Below are 25,531 nucleotides of genomic sequence, written 5' to 3'. Positions count from 1 at the left end.
GGGTATGTTTGATGAAATTGGGTGTGTTGACATTGGGTGCGTACAGATTGATGATTATTATTTCCTTTTGGTCTATTTCCCCTTTTATTAGTATGGAATGTCCTTCTTTATCTCGTTTGATGAATGTAGGTTTGAAGTCTACTTTGTCAGAGATAAGTATTGCTACTCCTGCTTGTTTTCGGGGGCCATTGGCTTGGTAAATCTTCTTCCAGCCTCTCATCCTAAGCATATGCTTATTTCTGTCGGTGAGATGAGTCTCCTGTAAGCAACAAATTGTTGGATCTTCTTTTTTAATCCATTTTGTCAAACGGTGTCTTTTGATGGGTCAATTAAGTCCATTAACATTAAGTGTTAGTACTGATAGGTATGTGGTGATTCCTGCCATTTAGTTATCTTAGTTGTTTGAAGGTTTGATTGTGTGTACCTAATTTGATGTTACTCTCTACTGTCTTGCTTTTTCTTATCCTGTGGTTTGGTGCTGCCTGCCTTTTCATGGTTAAGTTGGGTGTCACTTTCTGTGTGCAGGATCCCTTGCAGAATCTTTTTTAGTGGTGGCTTTGTGGTCACATATTGTTTTAGTTTCTGCTTATCATGGAAGACTTTTATTGCTCCATCTATTTTGAATGATAGCTTTGCTGGGTAGAGTATCCTGGGGTTGAAGTTATTTTCATTCAGTGCCCGGAAGATCTCACCCCACGCTCTTCTTGCTTTTAATGTTTCTGTTGAGAAGTCTGCTGTGATTTTGATGGGTTTACCTTTGTATGTTACTTGTTTTTTCTCTCTTGCAGCCTTCAATATTCTTTCCTTAGTTTCTGAACTTGTTGTTTTAATGATGATATGTCGTGGAGTAGTTCTATTTTGATCTGGTCTGTTTGGTGTCCTGGAGGCCTCTTGCATCTGTATGGGAATATCTTTCTCTAGATTTGGGAAATTTTCCGTTATTATTTTGTTGAATATATAACGCATTCCCTTCGCTTGCACCTCTTCTCCTTCTTCGATGCCCATGATTCTCAAGTTTGGTCTTTTGATGGAGTTGGTGAGTTCTTGCATTTTCTTTTCACAGGTCTTGAGTTGTTTAATTAATAGTTACTCGGTTTTTCCTTTAATTACCATTTCATCTTCAAGTTCTGAGATTCTGTCTTCTGTTTGTTCTATTCTGCTGGATTGGCCTTCCGTTTTGTTTTGCAGTTCTGTTTCGTTCTTTTTTTCTGAGGTTTTCCATATCCTGGCTGTTTTCTTCTTTATTGTTGTCTATTTTTGTCCTGAGTTCATTTATCCATTTATTCATTGTGTTCTCTCTTTCACTTTGGTGTTTATACAGTGCTTCTATGGTTTCCTTTATTTCTTCTTTTGCTTTTTCAAATTCTCTATTTTTATTGTCTTGGAATTTCTTGAGTGTCTCCTGTACATTTTGGTTGACCCTATCCAGTATCATCTCTATAAAATTCTCATTGAGTACTTGTAGTATGTCTTCTTTTAAATTATTCTTGTAGGCTTCATTGGGTCCTTTGGCATAGTTTATCTTCATTTTGTTGGAGTCTGGCTCTGAGTTTCTGTTCTCTTCATTCCCCTCTGGTTCCTGTACTAATTTTTTGCTGTGGGGAAACTGGTTTCCTTGTTTTTTCTGTCTTCCTGTCATTGTCCTTGGTGTTGTTACTGTCCCTGTACTGTGTGTAATTAAGTATTTTCTAGCTTGTAATAATAACAATGGTAATATTGAGAATGGAAGAGTGAGCTGAGATGGAAAGCAAGAAGTTAAAGAAAAGGGGAAAACAAATATACAGACTAGAGGGAGAAAGCAGAACAAGGTATCAGACAAGAGAGTTTCAAAGGTATAAACAGGGAGTGTTAGTGTACTAATCGACAGTAAGCTGAACAGACAATAGAGTGACAGAGAGAGGATTGAAAATCAAAGATAAAAAAAAATAAAAAATAAGTATATTTAAGTAATATCTATTTATAAAAATGAATTAAAATAAAATGGAAAATAGAAAATTAAAAAAAAAAAAACAAAACAGAAAACCAAAAAACTTCCAAGTTTATATGCAATGCAATTTCAGTCTTAATAATTTGGATGTCCTCTCAATCTCCAGTCCTGGAGTTGGTGCCTCAGATGTTGTTCTGTAGTTGTCTCATCAAAGGGGATGCATAAAGTAGAACAAAACTACACTCACACACACAGAGAAGAAAAAAAAAAAAAAAAGCCCCCCCAAGTGTCCCCAGTTCAAATGCAATACAGTTTCAGTAAGTTTTTCGGCTTGCAGGTGTAATTCGGTTGTTCTCTCATCAAAGGTAGGGAGAAAAAGAAAAAAAAGCGTCTGGAGGCAGTTCTGAGAGTGGTATCTGCAACTGTGGCTTGCCTGCCTGCTGCTCTCAGCCTGTAGCTGGCGGCGTTATTTATGCAGATCTCTGGGGTGAGCTAGCGCTCACCTGGTCCCACAGGCTTTGTTTGCTCAGAGTTCTCCTGTGGGGGCGGGGGGCCTCTGCCACAGGCTTTCCCCTTTCCAAGCACTGGGAAAGGTGACACTGCCCCGCGTTGTCAGGCCTGCGTGTTTATTTACAGTTCACGTGGGAAGTGGGTCTTCCCTCCTCTCACAAGCGTCCCGCTCCTGGTTGCTGGCGCGCCCAGCTCCCGCCAGAGCCTCTCCGGCCCGCCGGGCTCGTTTCTTTACAGTCCCGGGAAGGGTTCCCTTTCCCCAATCTTCAGCGCTCAGGGCGCCCCACCCTCTTTCCAGCGTGTCTTAACTGTTCTTATTGCTTAGTACTCAGTTTCTCTTTTTTTCCCGGGTGGAGGTCAGTCTGTCCAGGGGGCTATGCTGCTCTGGCCAGGCTTGTCTGTGGGGCTACCGCGGTACCGCGAAGCTCACCTGGTCCGCGTCTTCCCAAGCCGTATGGGCGCCGGCCACTGGCGGCCGGGGGGCCTCCTCGGTTCTCCGTTTAACGTGAAGTGGAGATTCTCTGCGCCGGCTTCTTCTGTGAGTCTTTCCACACTCCCTTGTCCTCAGGAAGCACCTCCACTGCTGAGGGTTTTCTTGTCTGGTGTCAGTTCCATGTTTAAAATGCACTCAGAGTCTGCGCCAGCCAGGGTCCAACCAGAGAAGTTGAACTTCTAGGAGACACAGGTCAAGAGATTTATTCACTGTGGGGTTGCAATCTATAGGGCCGTGGAACTCCAGCATGAATGACAGTCCACAGCAGAATTTCTTCTTCACTAGGGACCCTATGGCTATGCTCTGAAGACTTTCCTCCTGATAGGATCAAAAGAAACCCTAGGTAAAGGGTGGGCATTTATTAAAAACCAGCTGATTGAGGATTTGAATCACATACAGAGATCTTCACAGCAAAACCCAGACTGAGTGTTTGAATAAGAGGACTATGGCCTAGCCACGTTCATACATGAAGCCCAGTGTCACATTATCCAGCCTACCTCTGTCCTCCACAGGCACCTCCGTCCCTTGTCCTCCTCTGTCACTTTCCCTGGGTGGTTGCTTTAGCCTCTTTTTCCCCTGCCTCTTGTCCTCCCTGCCCTATTTCCCCCAACTGTCCTCAACAGAACAGGGAATGTGTGAGCAATCGCCATTGCTCAAAGCCCTTGTGGGGGTTCCCTGGAGGTGTGCATGTCTCATCCCTGGAACCTATGTCACCTTGCATGGCACAGGGTCTCTGCAGATGTGCGTCGGGGTGGATTGTGAGATGAGGAGGCAACCCAATCTAATCGCATGGATCCTTAAACGCAGAAGAGGAAGACCTAGGAGCCCAGAGCTGTGAGACAGGCTTGGCTGGAAATGGAGGAAGGGGGCCATGAGCCAGCAGGAAGGAAAGGAGACCTCAGCCCTGCTACCACGTGATGCCACATTCTGCTGTCCAACCTGTGGAAGAATAAAATGGAAAGAAATCAGACTTAACACCACCTGCTGACAGGCAGTAGCTGTGCCCATTGACATTTAATCATGAAGACAAAAACAGAAGCTTGCAGCTGGAGGTTCAGCAAGGAAACCACCATAGCCAAAACAGAGCAACAAAAGTAAGGACCCCTTGTCCCCCCTTTTCTTGCCCTGGTAGAGACAGGCTTGTATCCAAATTAGGAATGTGAAAGCTGCCCTCCAATGAGCATACGTTGACCCCCTGTCTTGATGTACTCAAAAGCTGCTAATGTGTAAAAGTGATAAATAGCCCTACTGTGCCGGGGCTCAGACTTTGGGAGCTATCCGCTGAGCCCCGGCACCCCAATAAAACACTGCCTCCAGATCTTGGTGTCACAGCCCCTTTGTCCCCACTACAAACCCAGGAGCCAGACTCTTGCAGTTTGTTTAGAATCTGTTGAGATAGTCTTTGCAACTTTGCATTTAATAACACCTAGAGATTTGATGCTAGACAGGTTTCCCCTCAACAACGAAAAATGCAACTTTGATGATTCTATCTCTTCCTTTCATTTCCACAAGGGACTCCTACCAAAGCTACCGTTCAGAGTCAGTGATGTTCAAAACAAGAAAAGGGAAAAGAAAGAAAACAAAAAAATGTATCTTGTGTTATAGAAAAATAGCTGTCACAATAGCAAAAAATATTACAGTAGATCTATTTCAGGGCTGCCTGAGATGGAAATTGGACCGCGATTCTGGCAAGGGACACAGCCCTGCGGACACACCAAGTTAAGCAGGGGAGGCCATGCTGAGCTACAGTAAGAAGACAGCAGGTCTGTGTCATTTTAGCCCCTGACTTTGTCATGATTTCTTATGGCAGCTATAGAAAGTGAACAACCTTCCAATGGCTTCTTATTATTCTCAAAGCCAGGCTCCTCAGCTCCCCAGAACCCCACTCCCATGTCTCTCTGACTGGCTTGCCTGCCTTCCTCCCTCCCTCCCTCCTTCCCTCCCTCCTTCCTCCTTCCTCCCTCCCTCCCTCTTCCCTCTCTCCTCCCTTCCCCCCTCCTTCTCTCTCTCTCTCTCTCTCTCTCTCTCTCTCTCTCTCTCTCTTTGGTACTGGGGTTTGAACAGAGGGTCTTTACACTTGCTAGGCAGGCACTCTATCACTTGAGCCACGCGTCCAGGCCTGTCTTCATTTCTTAGCAGCCTCTCTCTGTCATGTTCTGACCCCTGCTCCACTCCTCTACATCAGCTCCAGGGCCTGAACTAAATGGAGTCAGTGCACTGTAGCCTCAAAGTGTCTAAGTACTTAATGGTCTAGATGAAAAACACTTTAGCCAGGTGTGGTGGTGCATACCCATAATCCCCCCTCAAGAAGCTGAGGCAGGAGGATCTTGAGTTTGAGGCCAGCATGGGGCATGTACTTCATGAGCAGCACTTTTCCACCTGGCTTGATCCTAGACTCTGCAAGTTTCACTGCTACCTTTTTGTTTTGTTTTGTTTTGGGTTTTGTTTTTTTAGTCAGGTTCTCACTATGTAGCCCAGGCTGACCTGGCACTCACAATCCTCCTGCCTCCGTCTCCTGAGTGCTGGTATTACAGGCGTGCACCACCATGCCCAGCCTTGCCTTCTTACTGAGCCTTCCTTGGCCATTACTTTAAAATCATAATGCCCCCCACCAGTTCTCCTGACCCCCCTACTTTATATTTCCTCAAAACACTTACATATTTAACATACTATTCTATTTATTCACTACTTTTTGTTCCTTGCTTTCTCATGGGAACCTAGCAGTAAGTGGCATATAGCATTAGTTTAGTAAGTATGTGTGGTAGAAAGAAAGGGAAGGAGGAAGACAGGGAAGGAGGGAGGAAGGAAGGGAGGAGGAGAGAAGGAAGGCAACAGGAGGAGAGGAAGGGAGGAAAGTAGGGAGGGAGACCTTTGTCAGGGGCTCCAGGGTGTGTGCATGGAAGAAAGGATTTTCCCACTGGTTTATTAAAGCCAAAAATCCCTGAAGAACTGTAACAAATTTTAGACTGTCTGGTTAAGGAAACATTAATTTCTAAGCAGGGTTATTTTTGCTTCTCCCCAAGGGGGAAAGCCAGCAAGAGTCTGTGTGTTAGCAGATTGGGCCTTCTCTGCGCTTTCTCTTCTAAGGAAAATGCTAAATGCATTTGCACTGACCTGGGAAAAGTGGGAATCCCTCATGATCCTTCCAGACAGTCTTTGCAACGTTGTATTTAATAATGCCTGGAGCTTTTATTCTCTTCAAGGTCCCCCTCAGCAACTAAAAGTTCCACTTTAAAGATCTCCTTCCTCACACTTCTTATGAAGGAATTCTAACAAAGCTAATGTAAAAAGACAGCGATATCTTGTATTGTAGAAAAATAGCTTTTTCTGCCATACTAACAAAAAATATAGTGGATCTATTTCAGTGCTGAGATGGAAATAAGACCCAAGTTTTACCGGCACCCATTGACTCATGATGGCCTGAGGTTGGCTGGGATCCAGGAGCTGGGACAAAAAGCAGAGTGACATGGCAGGGGGTGGTACGTTGGGGACCATGGACCAGGCTGGCTTGGGCAGGATGGTTAAGATTAGGGGAGAGGAGGGAAGGGAAGAGGCTTTCCAGTTCCTGTTCCACTGCTTTTTGGCTTCTTCTCCATGACCCCCATCCTCCCCTTACTTTTTTGCTCCCTGAGAGACCCAGGCTGGCCCCAAACTCCTAAACTCCAGTGACCCTCCTGCTTTAGCCTCAGTGGTTAGGACTACAGGCATGAGTCACCACGCCTGGCTTTATTTCTTTAATTACAAGTAAAGGTGGTCATTTTTTGCATTTCTTTTCCTGTTTATCCCATGGATCGATTTTTTTCCCCGTTGGGTTGTTTATGACTTTCCTATTGATTTTTTAAGTGTCCTTTATATATTATTGATATGAGCCTTTGGAATATATTTTTTAAATATTTCATCCCACCTTGTAAGCTTTTTTTCTTTGACATTTTATAATGTCTTTTGAAATGGAAGAGATGTTTCCATTTTTATGTGGTTAAATCTTTTCCTTTATGGGGGAATCTTAGTTTTGCGGTTTAGTTTAAAAAATGTCTTCATTTCAATATGATTTGAATTATATCATCTTTCCTTTTTAGTTTTGCATTTTTAAAATTTAATTATATAAGCCCTCTGGAATTACTTTTGTGTATAGCATAAAGAGAAATTTAAGATTTTTTTTCCCATGAACTAAACGTCATCTTTAATGATCACATAAAATTTCATGATCACGTCCTCGCTGCCAACCTTCAGTTGTCACCTATCGTAGGGACCCTCCCCACCTTGCCCACGGACTGCTTTCTTGTGACAGCACTGAGCATACACGGGTGGAACCACGTGCCTAAACTTACGTTCCTCCAGGATCCAAGTTATTTTTGGTGTCTCTGAGTTTCTGTTTCATATCTGCGAAGAGCTCTCTTTTCTGGATGACTGGCACTGGGGACCTTGGTCTCTTCGATGTGAGATCAGTCCAAACAGGCAGGTGACTGTACTTCATCACCTCTACTTGGCCATCACTGTCCCAATTTGACACACAAGTTCCAAGTCAAACAAGAGGTACATCATGAAGATGGAAGTCAGGGAAAGCTTCTGACCAAGAGAATATAAACATTTTAATGACCTCTTGAAACATTCTTTCCCAAGGAGTGCAATTACAACGATGACACTGGCTGGAACTGAGAGTGCCAGTTGCTTCAAATCCTTGCCAATGTCACATCTTTTAAAACCTTTTTGTAAACTTATTAGATGGCAATGAAAAAAGAACTGGTGTGGCTCAGTGGTAGGAGGCTCTCAGTTCAAATCCCCAGTACTGCCAAATAAACAAACAAAAGACTATTTCTGATTATTTGGGAAAACAAACATCTTTTGCCTACTTGTTCATCATTGTATTTGCACTTTTGAGACTTTTAATCCCGTCCTGCATTAATTGGTCATTTGAAGTCTTTGTATTGTCTTGTCCATTTGCATGAAATTTTCTTATATTAAAATAGTAACCCTTTATTCATATTTGCTGACTATTTCCCCCAATCTGTTGTTTCTGTTTTGCTTTGATTACTGTCCTATGGTCATATGGAGGTTTGGTAAGCATGATTTCATAGTCCATGTAAACAGGGGGAATGATTTCCCCAGCATTTCTTCATTCCTTCCCCAATCTCTTTTCCTTGAGGAAATTCAGGGGGTGTACTTAGTATCAGGACTTCAGGGAAGGCTGGCAATGGATGCTGGATGTCACTGTCCATCACGGTGGCATGCCTTCACCTATAGGTCCATGCAGGTCATGGTTGCAAACTCCTCATCCCAACTCTGAGGCCTCTTCAGATCCACTGTCTACCAGTGCCACATGTGGGATTCCCCTGACCGCAGAGGTGACACTGGACCGTTATGGCAGAAGCTTTGGCCTGAGGGACACTAGGGGGCTGATTCAGGCCTTCTCAGACCAGGTAAAACACATCACTTCTCCTCCACTCTCCTGTAGTAGGTTGATCTTTGGGATTTCTGGGGGCTGCTCAGGTTCTTCCCAGTCTGCATTTCTCAGAGGTGTCTTCCCAGGAAGGTGGCAGGGCCCCACTTGGGTGACTTTTTAAGTAAATGACTATTTGTATGGCAGAAGTTAGTGGGGATAGAGAGTGGGGAGGCTTGTTGGGAACAAAACCGAGATGGGGTAGAGGGAGCCAATGAACGGGGTGCAGCTGCCACACCGATTCCTTGGGGACCTCTGAGATGATGACCCCTCACAGTTATCTGGGGGCTGGGCCTTTGATCTTCCACACAGAAGACTCTCTCCAGGAAGAGAGTCCTCCCCTGTTGAAGGACTCAGGTGAGACCCATCAGCGGACAGCACTACCGGAAGCTAGAGGGAACGACTGTTCAGTCCTTAAGACAATGACCTGAGAAGTTTCTAGGGCATCTCCAGCTAGGCCTACTTGCCCTCTGAGCATTCTTTGTGTCCCCAGCCTCTAACTCTCCCCTCTGGCCACAAATCTTTATCTAGTCTGGAGTAGTATGGTGTTTTTATATTCCTCCCAATTTATTGTGGAGGTGGCCTTGAGGCCTGGGATTTTGAAGCTCTCAAACCAAAAGTAAGCCTCCTTTGTTATCTACATTTTGTGTGTCATTTCTGCCCTGTGACAACAAAACAAAATGCTTAGCTGCCTAAACTAATTGGGGCAGAGAAAGAGAACAAGGAAACATAGGAGAAGGGTTCAACGTATTACCCTGACAGCCAGGAAGCAACACAGGAAGTGGGTAATGGCTGCCCCTGCAAACCACAGAGAAGAGCACATGTCACATTGCTAGCGGATATTTTAGAATCTTCAGGAGGAGGGTGTGAAGGAATTGGTGAAGTCTTTATATTGAGCAAAAGGGGGCCTGGGTTTATTTATACACTCGAGAACATTGCACGAGAGTGAGGTCTTCCAGTGATCAGGAGAACAGGATGGGGAAAGCTCTTCCATTTGAGCTGGAGGGGAAAGGAAAAGTGGGGAGTCTCCTTCAAGCTGTATCTTATTCACTGAGGAATCAAAAGTGGGGAGAGTTGTTTGAGAGTAAAGAAGGAAGTACTTTTGGGAATGAATTTTGAGAGGACAAGAGAACTTTAGTACAGCTCTGTCTTAGATGAGGCTGCTATAATTGAACATCATAGATTGCTTAAGCAACAGAAATTTATTTTTTACAGTTCTGGAGGCTGGATGTCCAACATCAAGTTGCCATCAGATCTTGTGTCTGGTGAGGTCCTGTTTCCTGATTCATAGATGGCTGTCTTGTTGTGTGCTCACGTGATAGAAGGCATGTAGGAGCTGTCTTTTTCTCTTCTGCACAGGCATCAGTCTCATTCATGAAGGCTTTAGCCTCCTTGCTTAATTATCTTGGTACCATCACATTGGGAATTAGAATATCAACTTTTTTTTCCTGGGGAGGGGGCAGATACATTCAGTCCATTGCAAATACCATGGAGAGCAGGAGAAACCTTCCCAGAGACAGGTGGAAGAACTGCGGGGCAGCAAGAGCTTACAGAACCAAGTCAATGAGTTTGGTGGGTTCTTCTGTGAACTTCTATCACTATCTGTACCTTTAATTAAAGTATGACACATATATACAAGGATGCACACATCATGTGTAGCTAGATGGCCACACAGCAAAGGTATCCGTTCACTCAGCATTCTAGAAGCCCCCTAGATTGGTTTCCCAGGGCTGTGATAACAAATCATCACAAATCTGATGGCTTAAAACAATAGAAATTCATTCTCCCATAGCTTGGAAGTTGGGGTCAAGGCGTTGTTCTAAGGGAGAATACTTCCTTACCTTCTGGTAGTGGCCAGCAGTCCTTGACATTTCTTGGCTTATAGCAGCATCACTACATGTCTCCCCTTCACTTGCTCCTCTTCTCCCTGTGTATGTTGGTCTTCCTGTCTTCACATGGCCTTCTTCTAAAGACACCGGTCACTAACAGTGTCTGTCATTTAAGGCCATCCTAATCCAGTGTGGTCCTCATCTTAATTAATCACATAGGCAAAGATCCTTCCATGGTCTGAATATGTACCCCAAAGTCACATGTTGAGACTTAATTTTCATTTTGATAGTATTAAGAGGTGGGGCCTTCAGGAACTTATTAAGTCATGAGAGATTGGGTCCTTACTGTTCTTCTGCAATAGGAGGTCACAGTGTCCCTTTTTGCCCTTGTGAGCATTCTACTATGTGACAGCACCTTCATGGCACCATGTGTGAGGAACAGACCTTCATTAGACATTAAACCTGCCCGTGCTTTGGTCTTATACTTCCTGCTTCCAGAACTGTAAAAAATAAATTTTTCTTATTTATAAATTTCCCAGTCTTGGGTATTTTGTTATAGAAACCCAAACAGACTAAGGCAGGCCCTGTGCCTTGTTGATGATTTGTCTTGGGACACCCTGCCCTCTCCTTCCTGCAGACTTTCCTGTTCAGAGCTGAACCTGTATGGCCCAGAAGAAGGAGCAGGAAATCTGGAATCCACCACTCCATAGTCAAGTCTCCACGTGTCAGTACACTTTGCTGGGCATACAATGTCACTGTTGTTCTCTAAGTCCTTGGTGCCATCATTTACTGAGAACTCACCTGTCGCAGAAGCAAGAGAGCAGAGAGAACATGATGCTGAGATGAAGGTGTGGCTTATCACAATGAGAGAAGTACTGAGCGCCTCCCAGAATTATTCACCTAAAAGTGAGAGAATTCATCCACTAGGCCAGCCTCTAAAGGTTGAAAGTTGCAAAGAGGGACCCCCAACTCACCTGTGCTGGGGGTGCAAGGGCCCTGAGGGTTGGAGAAGACCCTGGAGACTTGGATGGCTCAGAGGCAGGCTACCTGCATGAGGGGGATGCTGTCCATGGGAAGAACACCTGGGTTCACAGAGAAAGACTGTCCCCTGTAGCAGGCTAGACATCAAAGGTAGGACAAGGGAGTATGCTGCACTTGTTACAGAGCATCTCCATCACCCAGCCTCTCTTGCAGCTAGGCTGTGGTTGTGCCATCCTATCTGAGCATATGGAATGCTATCCTGGAGTGTAGATGGAACCACATGGGAGTTACGTAAGGGAAGACTAAACCTTGCATGTATTAAGGCACTGGAATGTTGAGGTTTATTTGTTAGTGTGGCATATTCTAGCATTGATTTACTGTTCTTAAAATAAAAACCATGCCTCCAAAACTACTATGATTGAGAGAGAAGTAGACATTTCTCTCTATCATGCAAAAATGAGTGGACTAAGCACCACAGTAGGTAAGAGAGCCTCCACAAATGGAAAGACAGCTTGCCTTAGTCTCCTGGGACACATCTCCCATTGAGGTTGACAAGGAAAACCTCAACACACTTAGCTGTGTCCAAATACTCATTCCTTATGCCTCTCTTCCTTAACTTTCACTCGACATTTTGATCTCAGTCCTAGCATCTAACCTGAGGAAGAAGATTTTCTGCCCACTTCTGTGGAAGAAAATAAGTAACGAGGCCCATACATTTCAAGTACAACTGGTCAGGAGTGCAACTCACCTGTGGCCCATGAAGAACATAGTGCACGGCCTCCCCATCATGGGATGGCTTATGGAAAATTGGTTTTTCAGAAAACCGAGAGCAGATTCCTTCTTGGAGCCATCACAACAAAGACTGCTAGAACAGGCACTTTTTCCTGCCAGTAACTATCGTGCCTTGTGTTAGAGTTGTCTCGGTGAGCCCAGCAAACTGTCCATTTTCCCTGAAACCTGCTGGACTGCCCGAGATGCTGAGGCTGGATCCAGGTTTGACTTCTCCAGAAGCTGAGCATTGTGGGTAGCCTGAGTCCTGGAGCAATTGAGTAGGACTGTGCTCCCCACCTTCTGGCCTACAAATAAATGAAGGTGATCCTCTCCAAACAGGTGTCTTCCTCCTACACCTGGCTGCAACAGCACACGGGGGACTAAGGTTTTTGTGAGGGAGTGAGAAATGCAGAAGAGTAGCAGCCAAGGAGAGGCTCTGGAGGGTCTCTTGAGGGCTGTGGAAAAACGGCCCATCCCAGAGGTCAGGTTCTTTCATGCTATGCACTTGCACACTCATTGCTTTTCTCTCCCCTCTCCTCCCGCCTCTTTCCTTTTTCTAGTCAGGGTCTTGCTATGCAGCCCAAGCTGGCCTGGAACACACGATCTCCTTTTCCTCACCCTCACAAGGGCTGGGATTACAAGTGTGTGCACCACACCCTGCATCTCACTTCTTTTTAACCTTTAAATAACATCCAGGAAGTAAGTGCTATTACCTCCATTTAAAGATGATTTTCTGATTCTAGGATTAAGCAGGTCAATAACTATATTGTGAGTAATCAGAGCAATGCATCACTGGGACTGTGAGGTTCACAGATCTTAAGTGTGCAGCTTGGTAACTTGTCATATGCATACTTGAATAATCACCACTGAATCAATACTTAAATATTTTCAGCACCCTCAAAGGCTCCCCTGCAGTCATAGCTCCCCAAAGATAACCAGTGTTCTGACACCAGTGACTATTAGATTTGTCTGTTCTGAACTTCATATAACACACAGTATATGCTTTTTTGTGTTTGGATTTTTTTAAATTCATCATTATGTCTATAATCTGTGTCTATTCATCTGTGTTGTATGTATATGGCAGTTTGTCCTTTTTCATTGCTGTGTGATAGTCTATTGCATTGAATATTATCCAATCTGCAGTTCACACAATGGACTTTGAATTGTTTCTGATTTTTGGTTTTATGAATGAAGCTGGTGTGAATGTGTTTGTACATGTCTTTTTGGGGACATAAACACTATTTTGTTTTGTGTCTGTTTCTGGGGGGTTTTTGTGTGTGTGTGTGACCGGGGTTGAACTCAGAGGTTCACCTTTGGAAAGCAGGTGTTTTACTGCTCACACCCTAGTCCATTTTGCTCTGCTTATTTTGGAAATATATGTTTGCCTGGACTGGCCTTGAATTGCAATCCTCCCAATGTCAGCCTCCCAAGTAGCTAGGATTATAGGAGTGGGCCACCAGCTCCCGACTTCTCTTGGATGTTTAAGAAAACAATTGCCAGGTCACAAGTTATAAAAATATTTACCTTTATGGCAGCTTATTTTCTGAAATTTTTACAGTACTGAGGTTTGAACTCAGGGCTTCATGCTTGCCAGGCAAGCCCTCTACTGCTTGAGCCATGACTTGAGCTCTAAATATTTATCTGTAACAGGTACTACCAAACAGTTTTCACACCCACTAGAAGTACATGAGCGATTTAGTTGCTCCATCATCCTCCAACAGTAGATTTTGTCAGTCCTTCTAATTACTACTTGTCCTGATTTGTCAATTACCTTCTGCAAAGAGATACAGGCATTTTCCAGTAGACCCCAGAACTCAGCAATGGGAAAGGCGCCAGAGACCACAGCTAAATATTTAACTTAAATGCTTGATTCTGAACCAAAGGACAATTTGGGAGCCATTAGTGTGAATGTGGAGAGATTTGAACCTTTGGAAGGGCTGAAATGTGCCAGACTTTGGCCTGTTAGTGGGACATGAGTAGAAGGAGGGGGACAAGGAGGGCACCCAGTCAGAGCACACACCTTGAGCAGAGGCAGAGATGTGAAAAGAGCTGGAGAGCAGGGAGAAAGCCCTTTTCTTGGCTGGTGGTGCCTCCTGGGAGGAGCAGGGCATATGGCTGAATTGATGGGAGGGGTCCAGCTTAGGAGCTGGGGCAGGTGTTACCTGGTGTGTACAGCCCAGGCAGAAGTGAGATGTATGAGAGTGAGTCCATTGGCATTCCGTTCAGTCTGTTTCTTCTTACTTCCACAGTAAGGAGCATCTTGCCATGATGAGTTCAGGAAGCATTTTTTCCTTCAACAAGACCACTGAATGCAAACCAACTGAAGAAACAGATCAGAGTGGAAGTGTGGCTCAAGCATAGAGCACCTGCTTTGCAAGCACGAAGCCCTCAGTTCAAACCCCAGTCCCACCAAGAAGAAGGAGGAGGAAGGGGAGGAAGAAGAGACAGAAGAGAAGGAGCAGGAGGAGGAGGAGGAGAAATAAGTCTGTTTCTACACTGAAGAGAAAACCAGAGACCAGATTAATTCAGAAATAGAGTATCTGCATTCTGTCCTGTTTAGACATTTTGAAGGCTCTTCAAGGGGCTAAGTTTGACATCATGTGATATATAATTAGAAGTTGCAGGCTATAAGAAAGGAGAGAAATATCTCTGCTTCTCCTGGTCTCTTTCTAGGAGGCTGGTCCCATTTCTTCTATGCTTGTGACTCAGTCCTGAACTGTTCATTCATCTAATCATTTATTCTTTCATTTACTTATTTACTCAACAAACTTTCACCAAATACCTAGAGAAGGATAGATAACTTCTTGAATTAAAGAGGACAACCCAGGTTTCTGCTTTCCAGGAGCTCGCATGACTACTATAAAAAAGGTAATACAGATGACAATAGGAGGCCTCAGTTCCACCTGAGCAGGTCTAAGAAACACTTAAGTTGAGTCTTTAAGGAAGACGTGGAGTTTGCCTAAGAGACAGGGTCAAGGAAAAGCCTTTCTGGTAAAAGAGAGCAAGCCACAGCATGGCAGGAAGACTGCCAGTTGTGTGGCTAGAGTGTAAGTTTGTTTGCTGAAGGAGCTGGAGATGAGGCCAGGGCCATATGACAAGGGCTGCAGACTCCAAGTTAATGAATGTGAACTTCACCCACTGGGATGAAGCTCTGGGAGCCAGAGCTGTGTCGTCAGCCCTCAGAGCACCGCACTGTACCACTGTGAAAGACAAGGCAGAGGGAGTGAGAGCCGAGCCCGGAAAACCAGTTTCAAGATTACTGCAGTAGATGTGAGCTTAAAATTAGCCCATGGCAGAGGAGGCAGAGAACAAGAAGTAGGCATTTAGGAGATGAATTCTACAAGACTTGGTGAGACTGGAGGAGGCAGGGAAGCTAGGAGGAAAGAATTTGGATGACTACCACAGTCTGCTATTCAAGGAAAGCTGGGTGTGGGGGTGCATTCAGGAGGCTGAGGCAGGAGAATCTCAAGTTCTAGGCCCACCTAGGCTATATGGCATGACCCTGTCTCAAACAACAAAGAGAAAAACCCTGTTATTAAGGAGAGGATATATTAGAAAAAGGAAGGGTTGGGCAGGAAAGGAGAAGAAGGGTAGAAACAGGTTTAATGTTAGTCATTTTGATCTTAATGCCTATGGAATACATAAGAAGCTTGTGGAGTGGGCAGGTAGGAGTGCCGCCTGGCACTCTGAAAGAGCTCTGAACTAGAGATGTTGATGTCATCAGTACTGACGCATGAGTTGCTAAGCCTGGACTCACCGGGTGAGATGAGAAGGAAAAGAGACAAGGAAGATGCCATGAAGAACACCAGCCACTAAGGGGCAGGTGGTGAAAAGTCACCCCAATGAAGAATATGAGGGTAGCTGAAAAAAGAACAGCTCTAGAAGACACTGCAAAGTGTGGGGGTCATTTCTTCATGATCATGGTGTATCTACACTACAGGCTAAGCATCCCTAACTTGAAAATCTGAAATCCCAAATGCTCCCAAATCTGAAACATTTTTAGTGCTGACAATGATACCACAAATGGAAAAGTCCACATTCTGAAACTTTAGTTTCAGGCACAAAGTTTATATATATATATAAGTTATGTTTAGGCAACCAGGAGCTGGTGGCTCGCGCCTGTAATCCTACTACTTGGGAGGTTGAGATCAGGAGAATCACTGTTTGAGGCCAGTCTGGGCATTTTGCTCCAAAATACCAGAGCAAAATGGACCGGAGGTGTGGCTCAAGCACTAGAGTACCTGCTTTATAAGCATGAGGTCCTGAGTTCAAACCTCAGTCCTACCAAAAAAAAATAAATTAAAAAAAAAGTCTCAAACACTTCTGATCCCAGGTATTTCAGATAAGGGATACTCCACATATACACAGAAAGGCATCAAGCTCACAGTTGTTGCAGGAATGAACAAACAAATCAAGAGACTGGTGTCATTAGAGATAAGCAGGCATTTCCCAGGGAACACATCCAAAGGCTGTGGGGAAAGCCAGCGGTGCACAATGAGAGCTAAGTGTTCCCAGGCTGACCTGCACTTGGAACAGGAAACACTACAACAGCCTCTGTGCTCCCATCCTGAAGGGCTCAGCCTGCTTGAGTCTCTCTCCTCCCACACAGACCCACACAGACCCTATGTGAGACTCTGGTGCTCACCATAGGGTGCTACTTCCACAGTGGTTCTCTCCCGTGAGCCCTCCCCTCTTTCCCCTCTTTCTCCCCAGTGTTCCTGAGTCGGAGCTCTGTCCCTCATCCAGTTCCCATGTTCCTACTTGGGTACATGGTTGCATTAGTTATCTCTTGCTGTGTAACAAAGAGTTTCTAAACACAGTGTTTTAAACAAAGCACATTTATGGTGGCATAGTTTCTGAGGTTAGTAATCTAGAAGTGGTTTTGCTAGGATCTCAGTTTCACAGCCTCTCACAAGGCTACAATCCAGTTTCAGTTGATGCTGGATTCATTTCCAGCCCACTCAGGGGTTGTTGGAGGAATTCAGTTTCTTAGAGATTGTTGGATTGAGGGTCTCATTTCCTTGTGAGCTGTTGACCACAGGCTCTCTCCATGTGGGCCTCCAACATTGTAACTTACTTTATCAAAGTCAACAACAGGGCTGGTGGAGTGGCTGAAGTGGAAGAGAGTCTAGCCAGCATCAAGCCCTAAGTTTAAACCCCAGTGCCGCCTCCCCCACCAAAAAAAAAAAAAAAAAAAAGCCAACAAGACAGAATCTGCTAGCAAAAGTCACAGCTTTTTATGACCCGATCATGGAAGTGACATCTTGTCATCGTTGCCATATTCTTTGAGTTACAGAGAAGTCACATGTCCAGCCCACATTGGCTCGAGAGGTAGAGCATAGAGCGCCTGCCTACCAAGCATGAGGTCATGAGTTCAAACCCTAGTCCCACCAAAAAAAGAAAAGTGGATCACACAAGTGCACGGGTACCAGATTTGGGAACCACTGGGGGACATTTTAGGAGTCTGCCTGTCATAACTGCTTCGAACTTCCATTCCTATTCAAAACTTAAGATCTGCTTCACTGAATATAATTCTTTTCTGACAGTTGTCTTTGCCATCTTAAATTTTTCTGTACCAATAATAGTTAATGCTTATATTGTGCTAATTAAATGCCAGCCTTTGCTCAAGCTCTACATGAGCTGTGAAAATATCAACTAGCCATGCATGGTGGCACTCACCTGCAATCCCGACACCTGGAAGCCGAGGCATTGACTTTGTCTTCAGGCTTCACTTGTTCGTATCCCATCATTTTGCCTACTGCTTGAATTTTATACAAAAAAGGCTAATCCTGGAGTTGACCTGAGCAATCAGAAATGTTACCCTCTTTTCTCCTAACTCTCCGGAAGTTTTCTCTCTCCCTGTTTCTGTATCATAAGAAAAACATGGAACCAGCAAAGCCAGAATCCTCTTTAGAGAGCGGGGGAAAGGGCAGGCTTTTTAGCGGCGGAGGGTGTGAAGCAGGGGAAAGGAGAGTTAGCTGGGCGTCTTTTTCACGTTGCAGGAGATGTGTGACCGTGTGCCTTGTCCTTGTCATTATAGTCAAGACTGCCAAGCGTAGTGTGGCTGTCTCCACAGAGCTGAGGGTCTGGGTGTGGCAGGGCAGCACCCTTCTCCATCAGCCTCATCTGGGTGTTTCTTCTGCAGCACCGAAGGAGAACAGAGAGAATAAGAGACGCACCCAGCTGTCAACCCGCTGCCCACTGACAGCATCAGGATGCGCCTTGGCTTTCCAGCCCGGTGTCTGCTCACAGGGCCGTGTGACAGCAGATTCAGGACAGAGTGACGAGCCACCCTTCATTTTCTCTCAAAGCATCGAACAGACTCCTAAATGCTGTCGTAACTACCCAGCAAAGCCTCTCACAGGCTCTTATCCACTCCTGCTGCCCACCCAGCCCTTCATAAATTCTGCTCCATTGCCTCCTGTCTCCCCACTCACTCTGTTTCACGTGCCACAGCCAGGAGGATATTTCTAAATTCCAATCTGATCACACTGTTCTGCTCAGAATTTCTCAGTTGCTCCCCGTTCCCTATAAATTCCTCGCCTAGACTCCAAGCCTCCAAACCCTCTCTCCAGACATTCTTCTATGTGCTTGATGAAGCCGTGTGAAGCTCGCTGACTGCCCAGCCCTCTCCACCTTTCTGCGCCACACCTCCTTCTCCTGTCTTGTCTGGCCTCCTTGAGACACATCTCCAGAAAGTGCAGTTCCATGATCTCACTCCCTTCGTTTCCCGTGTCATCCATTTGATCATCTTGGTATAGCATTTTCTTACACTGCCATATCCATACCCCACTCTTTCATTAGCTAATATGTTCTAATAGGGTATGGTGCCTTAGTTGACTATTTTTCTTTTTAAAATGTTGATCCACAAAAGCATAAAAGTGGGCATCTTAATAAGGGTACCCTGTAATGTTTGATAGGTGTATACATTGCACAGTCTTTAAATCAGGTGAGCTGGGCACCAGTGGGCATTTTGAAAACAGCCCAGGGAAATAGTTTGAAAGACCCCATCCTGAAAATACAAAACATGAAAATGTGCTGGGGGAGTGGCTCAAGTGATAAGGGCACCTGCTTAGCAAGCATGAGGCAATGAGTTCAAACCCGAGTACCACCAAAAAAAAAAAAAAATCTTAAATCAGGTGAGATATATTTATTTCCTCAAACAATTATCAGTCCTTTGTAGAGAAAACTTTCAAAATCCTTTCTTCTAGCTTTCTGAATTGTACAGTACAGGCTCGTGACCTATAGTCACTCTACTGTGCAATAGTAGCCCAGCGTGTCTTGCTCTAATCCAACTGTAATTTAGCACCCTTGATCAGCTCCTCCCGGGCTCTCCCCCTCACTTCACATCCTTTGCTGGAAGAGATGTGGATGGTGTCAGACACATTCCTTTGAAGAGTGAAGGCATGAAGAAAAGCATCAGCTAGGCCCTTGACCTGGGCGGTCATGGTCATTGCACATTCCACAGACTGAAGTTCATCACAGCCATGAGCATATAGTCTCTGGGTGTCACCTAATGAGCAACGCCTTTAACCAGCTGGACCTCGTGCTCCTCAACCCTGTCACCCATCACCGTCAGAGGGAGCGTGGCACAGGGCAGGGCATGCCAAACAGGAAAGACAGTTACATCAGGGCAAGTTGAAGATAACTTCAGCACCTACTAAGAGCCAGGCACTCTGCTAAATGCTGGGGATAGAGGGAGGAACAAGAAAGATGAGGCTCGGGCACCTCCGAAATAATTGTTCCAGGAAGAGTGTTTACAATACTGATACTGTAAGATACCCCGCCCCAACTAAGCAAGTTAGACGCCTTATCTCACTTACCTCTCACTACAGTCATTAGCGTCACCTTTGTTTTGCAGATGGGAAAACAGGGCTTAAAGAGAGTGAGTACTTTGCCTGGATTAGCAGGTGGTGGAACTAGGGCTTAAACATAGTTGTGCAACTTGAGTTCATTTTAGAAGCACTAACCTGGCCTCCACAACACACTGCTTTTCTCCTCAAAATAGACTCTTCTTCCCTTTACTCTTTGAGCCTTGCAAGGTAGCTGTGAGGAAAGGTGTATATGACATAAGCAATTTTGCTTCTGTGATTGTCCCCTGAACTTTGACGTTCCTCCATCTGCAACCCTCCAGGACCAAAATGGTAAGTGGGTGAGGCAGTGTCTACCTGCTCGTGACTCTTAAAGTCATACTTCCCACCTTCCTCTGCCTGATGCTCTGGCGAGGTGCTGTGTCCTCTTCTATTGTGGGAGTCTTTGCAAGCCTTCTCACCTCTTCTTAACAGGTAATGTGTGCTAAATAAAACATGTCTTCGGTGTGGCACATGAATGTGGAACAGCGGATGTTTAACACGGGGGCACACTGAGTTCTTTGCCCTCACTGATTCTGGAACTCTCTACTCTAATATCTAAGCCAAATATGGCTTCCTGGGAAATTTACTCCAAAGAATGGATTTTCTGGCTAATAAAATTTCGATTTCTCATTGGAATCCTTGTGAGTTGCCGGTGGGATAAAGGGTCATAAGAGACTGAGGAAAATAGTATGATAGCTCCTCAGGAGATTAAATATATTACCATATGATCAAGAAGTTCTGTTTCTGGGTATAGTGAAAGCAGGAACTAAAACTGATTTGCATACCTGCATCTATAGCGGTATTATTCATAATAACCAAAAAGTAGAAATAATCTAGGTGTCAAGCAAAAGATAAAATCAGTAAAGTGTGGTAGAATATTATTCAGCCTCAAAAAGAAGGAAATTCTGATATATACCCACAATATGGATGAACTATTTCATGTGAAGTGAAATATTGTCACAAAGGGTCAGTATTGTAGAATTGCACTTACAGTGGCTCCTAGAGCGGTCAAATAAAGAGACAGAAAGTGCTGGGGGCAGAGTAGGAAAGAAGAGTTATTGCTTAAAGGGAATGGGATTCGATTTGAGAAGATGATAAAAAGTTCTGGAGGGCTGGGGATATAGCTCAGAGGTGGAGTGCCTTGTCTCCGTGTACAAGGCCTGAGTTTGATCCCCAGATAAAGAAGAAAAAGGAAAGGAAAAGTTCAAGTTCTGGAGATGGAGATGGATCGTGGAGATGGGTCTGGAGATGGCTGTGAACATACTTGACTCCCCTGAACTGTACACTTCAAAATGGCTAAAGTGGTTAAATGGTATAATTTTTTGCAAATATTTTACCACATTAAAACAAGTTTAAATTTCACATTTTATGAAAGAGAAACCTGAGTTTCGAGGTGAAGTGGCTTGTCCAAGGTCACTTGGCACAGTGAACAGCGGAGTTGAGACAAGAGCTGAGTGCTCCCGGCCATCAGACTATGACTCTCCTCATTAAAAGACAGTCCCTCGTCTCTGGGGTGTGAAGCCTAGAGTAGACCCTAAATAGTCACCGCCCCTTCCTCCAGAGTCAGGGACCATCTGCAGCAGCCCTTGCCCCTTGTCTGTTACACTTTTTTCTCCCTGACCTGAATGCTTTTTTGTTTGCTTGTTTGTTTTGTTTGGTCTGCTTTTTTTTTTGAGACAGGATCTCGCTATGTAGCCCAGGCTGGCCTGGAGCTCTCAATCCTCCCGCCTCAGATTCTGGAATTCTGATCTTACAGTTCTCACAGCAAGGTCCTGGGGAGGCAAACCCAGGTGGAATGGGCTCCAGGGGAAAAGGCATCCCAGCCAATGCAGATGGGAGATTTTTTCTTCGTTCACCTCTCTTGATTGTAGTGATTTCATTCCAGGTGGGATTTTCAGCACTAGCTTGGTTCCTCATGCAAAAGTGTTGTTTTCCCATGTGCCTTGTTCCTGAACTTGCTGTCCATGTATGTTTCTGGCTGCCATCCACCCAAGGTTCTGCCCATCCAGCTCGAACAGAGCCTCCATTATTGGAGACACATGTCCTGGCAGGCTCGGAAGGCATGAGGGAGGGCACACCCTTGGGAAACAGGTTGTTTCGCCAGCTGCAGAAACATCTGCTCCCTCAGTGCTCTCAGTGCACTAGGAGAGGCCTCTGAGAGACCCACATCAGGTCTGTCTTCATTTGGCCTTTGCGTCATGTTGGACAGAAGGCTTGTCCTTCGTAGCAAAGCAAAAACAGGGATTGAGAGTTTGAAAACCATATTGACAGCTGAGCTGAACCTTCCACAGTGCAATCAGGTAGTACCCTGCAGGGAAACAATTTTTTTCAATGTTAATTGAGCATCTGCCATGGAGGAGGCTCTGTGAGGAGCTGAAGATGTGCTGAGAGATGACAGAAGCAAGTCCTTGGCCTTCAGGGATCTGATGTCCAGTAAGTTAGGAAGCAGGTAATAAGTGTGGACACAACTAAATAGACAAGAGCATTCCATACTGAAGTACTGGGGAGGATATCAGAAAATGATGGCAGGTTAGAGGGGCAAGGAAGGGAGGTTGCTACTTTAGAAAAGGTGATAAGAAAAGGCCATGAGAAAAAAAATGACTCTAAGCTGAGACCCTTAAGATCCTAAGAAGGCAAATTGGTAAAAGATCAGAACATTTCATGTGCAAAGATTACAAGACACAAGGGATCGACTTGTGTGAGAACCAGAAGGGCCACCAGTATGGCCGAAGTGTGGAGAGCAAAGGTCAGAGAGAGAGGAAGGGAGGACACACAGGGCACGGGAGGAGCAATACAGAGTTGGGTTTTTATTCTAAGGGAAGCAGGAAGCCATGAAGCTTTAAACATATGTGGAAATGACTCTGAACAGACATCGCCTCCTTGACTGAGACTTCTCTATTCATTTTGCTGATCAGCCAGTTCTGGGTTTTAGATAAGCCCTCTCTGCCCTCCTGCTACAGGGTGTAAATTGGGCTGTCAGAAATTCCAAGACCCAACATTTCCTAGTTTCTACCCCTTAATCTGCTTTCAGGAGTTGGAGCTCAGCAGTAAAAGCCTCCTTCTGTCTGAGGCCTGACAGAGCAGAAGAGAGGCTGAGAACTGATCTCACTACATCTGCAATAAAGATCAGGACGACAGATTTTGAAATTAAAATCCAGACCTCCTTTCCTGCCTCCTTCTACCAAACAAGCAAAGTTAAGCAACAGGCATTCCATGGTGAATGGCGCTTATCAGATATCTACCTAGATGCGTTTCCTTCATTTGCCAAAGCTACAATTAACCCTAGTTAAGGCTCATCCACCCCCATCCACAGATAGAAAACCAACTCACTCCCCTCTGTAACCCCGAGAAATAGAAGCTGTTTCATGAGCACACAGAGCATTTTTATGGGGTGAATGGCTGTGTTCTGTTCTCTTCAACACTGGATCCGGCCTCTGGGCAAGGAAAGTAGGTTAACATCTGGAAGAGATGTAGGGAAAGTGTCTGCCCCAGCAGGAAGGATTGGATTCTGGCCCCTTTTCCTTCTCACTGAAGGATGGTCTTTCCTTGGTCATGGAAGGGTTCCTGGCTCCTACTGTTCTTCTTTCATTTGTTCCATGAATTTTTATTGAATAGCAAATACATGTGATGCAAAGATTTCTTTTATGATTCTTCTCTGGTGTGGGAGAGTAAAGGCAGCATACATAGTGAAGTCAGAAGACCTCTGTTTTGAGTCCAGTAAGTTTTACTTGCCTGAAACAAATTATTTTACGTCTCCAAACTTTGCTGTCTGCTTTGGCAATAACAGGCTATCATGAGGATTAAATATGATGATAACCATGAAAGTTCTGAGAACTAGAAAGTGCCCCAAAATGATGGCTGGCTGGGGGGGGGATATCGAATTAGTTTTTCGATGGATTGGCATGGGTCCTTCACAAACTATTGCCAGGAGATGCTATTGGGGGTCAAGCCTCCCTTGTACATGCTTCATCAGATGCCTTTCCAGTGAGCCTAAAAATACATTCCTACAGTCACGTTTTTTCAAAATAAAATTTGGAAAGCAAGCCAGGCAGTGGTGGCTACACCTGTAATCCTAGCTACTCAGGAGGATCACAGTTAGAAGCCATCCTGGGCAAATAGTTCATGAGACCCTATCTCTAAAAACCCATCACAAAAAGGGCTGGCGGAGTGGCTCAAGGTGTAGGACCTGAGTTCAAACCCCGGTACCACAAAAAAGTAAATAAATAAAATAAAATGGAAGAGAAAGATACTTTAACAGAATTGGTGAAAAGTCCTGTCTATCCTCTCTGACTTATTGTCATTTGACTGGTAATGCGTTGGTGGGAGGCATTTGTGGTATTTGGCTAAGAGGAAGTTGGTGGAGACCCATTAAAATTGTATTGGGTGGCATAAATGGATGTGGGCTGCAGTCACTTCCATGTTTAGTTAGGTTGTCACTAGGCCTCCTGGTGTAGGAATGGCTACCATGAATACCCCTAAACCCTGCGGTGCCAACTCACGCACAGCACGCTGATGCAGGGCCAATGGCCAAATCACATGAACCTGGTCCATGGTCCCAGCGCCGGAAAGAGATGGAGTAATGGAGGGGAAGGTTTGAATGGATGGATCCAAAAGCTAGTCTTTAGAAAACTCTTCCAGTCACAGGGTGTGTACAACTGTAAGTGGAACAATCAGTTCTTATTGACACCTAGTTAAAACAGAAGTTTGGGGCTGTGGGTGTGACTCAAGTGGTAAAGCTCCTGCCTAGCAACTGCAAAGCCCCCAGTTCAATGCCCCCAGTACGACAAAAATCAAACAAACAAACCCCCCATAAATTTGCTACTCTCAGAAGTATACTTAAGGGTCTGTGGATGGAGCTCACTGGTAGAGCACTTGCCCAGCATGTGCAAAGCCCAAGTATCACAAGAAAACAAAACAACAAAAAAGTATGCTTGAGAGTACACACTATTATTAATTATAGTAACAGAATATAATTCTGATGAAAATGATGTTTCTTTTTTTTGATAGGAGTGGGACAAAATAAAGTTGATTGCAATTCCTCATTTGTAGGGCATAACCCTGTAGCAATGTTACCAACAGCAAGCACAGCTGTGTGAGGTCCCATGCTCGGTGCATCAGAGCAGCTCAGCTCTTAGCACATCTGATGCTCTGTGTTGACAGTCCTGTTGGGTGAGGAAGGCACAAGCATTGCCACAGACACGTCAACATGGCCTGAAGAAACAAGTGTTCCTGTGTCAAAACTCCTACACACATTCAATAATAAATCAATGGAGGTAATAAAAAAAGTAATTAGTTATATAATTATGTCATTCAATACAAGAAACAATCTTAAATTGTTTTTGTATGCCTCAACTCCAAATTAATTTCATTTTTGTAGAATTACTAATCATAAAAACTACCAAGAAATTTATGTTGGGCTGTTAATGAATAAAATTGTTATTTTAAAAAATTTGGTGATGTTTGTATTTGCCAGCATTTTTACATTTTAACATACTATGATTACTTACTGGTTAAGTGATTATTTTGCATGTTTTATATATCATAGTTTTAGATTCTTAATTTTGTGTTCTTTCCTTCTTCCTCCTTTCCTCCTGTCTTTTTTTTTTGGACAGGGTCTCTGTGTAGTTTAGGCTGACTTCAAATTCTTAATCTGACTTCAACCTCCTGAGTGCTAGGATTGTAGGTATAAGCCACCATGCCCAGATCTTTTTCTTCTTCTTTTTGCTCGGT

The sequence above is a fragment of the Castor canadensis genome, chromosome 9 (genome assembly GCF_047511655.1).
Source record: "Castor canadensis chromosome 9, mCasCan1.hap1v2, whole genome shotgun sequence".
In the NCBI taxonomy this organism is placed as follows: Eukaryota; Metazoa; Chordata; class Mammalia; order Rodentia; family Castoridae; genus Castor; species Castor canadensis.
The sequence above is the reverse complement of the archived record's forward strand: the minus strand, read 5'-3'. Positions refer to the sequence as shown.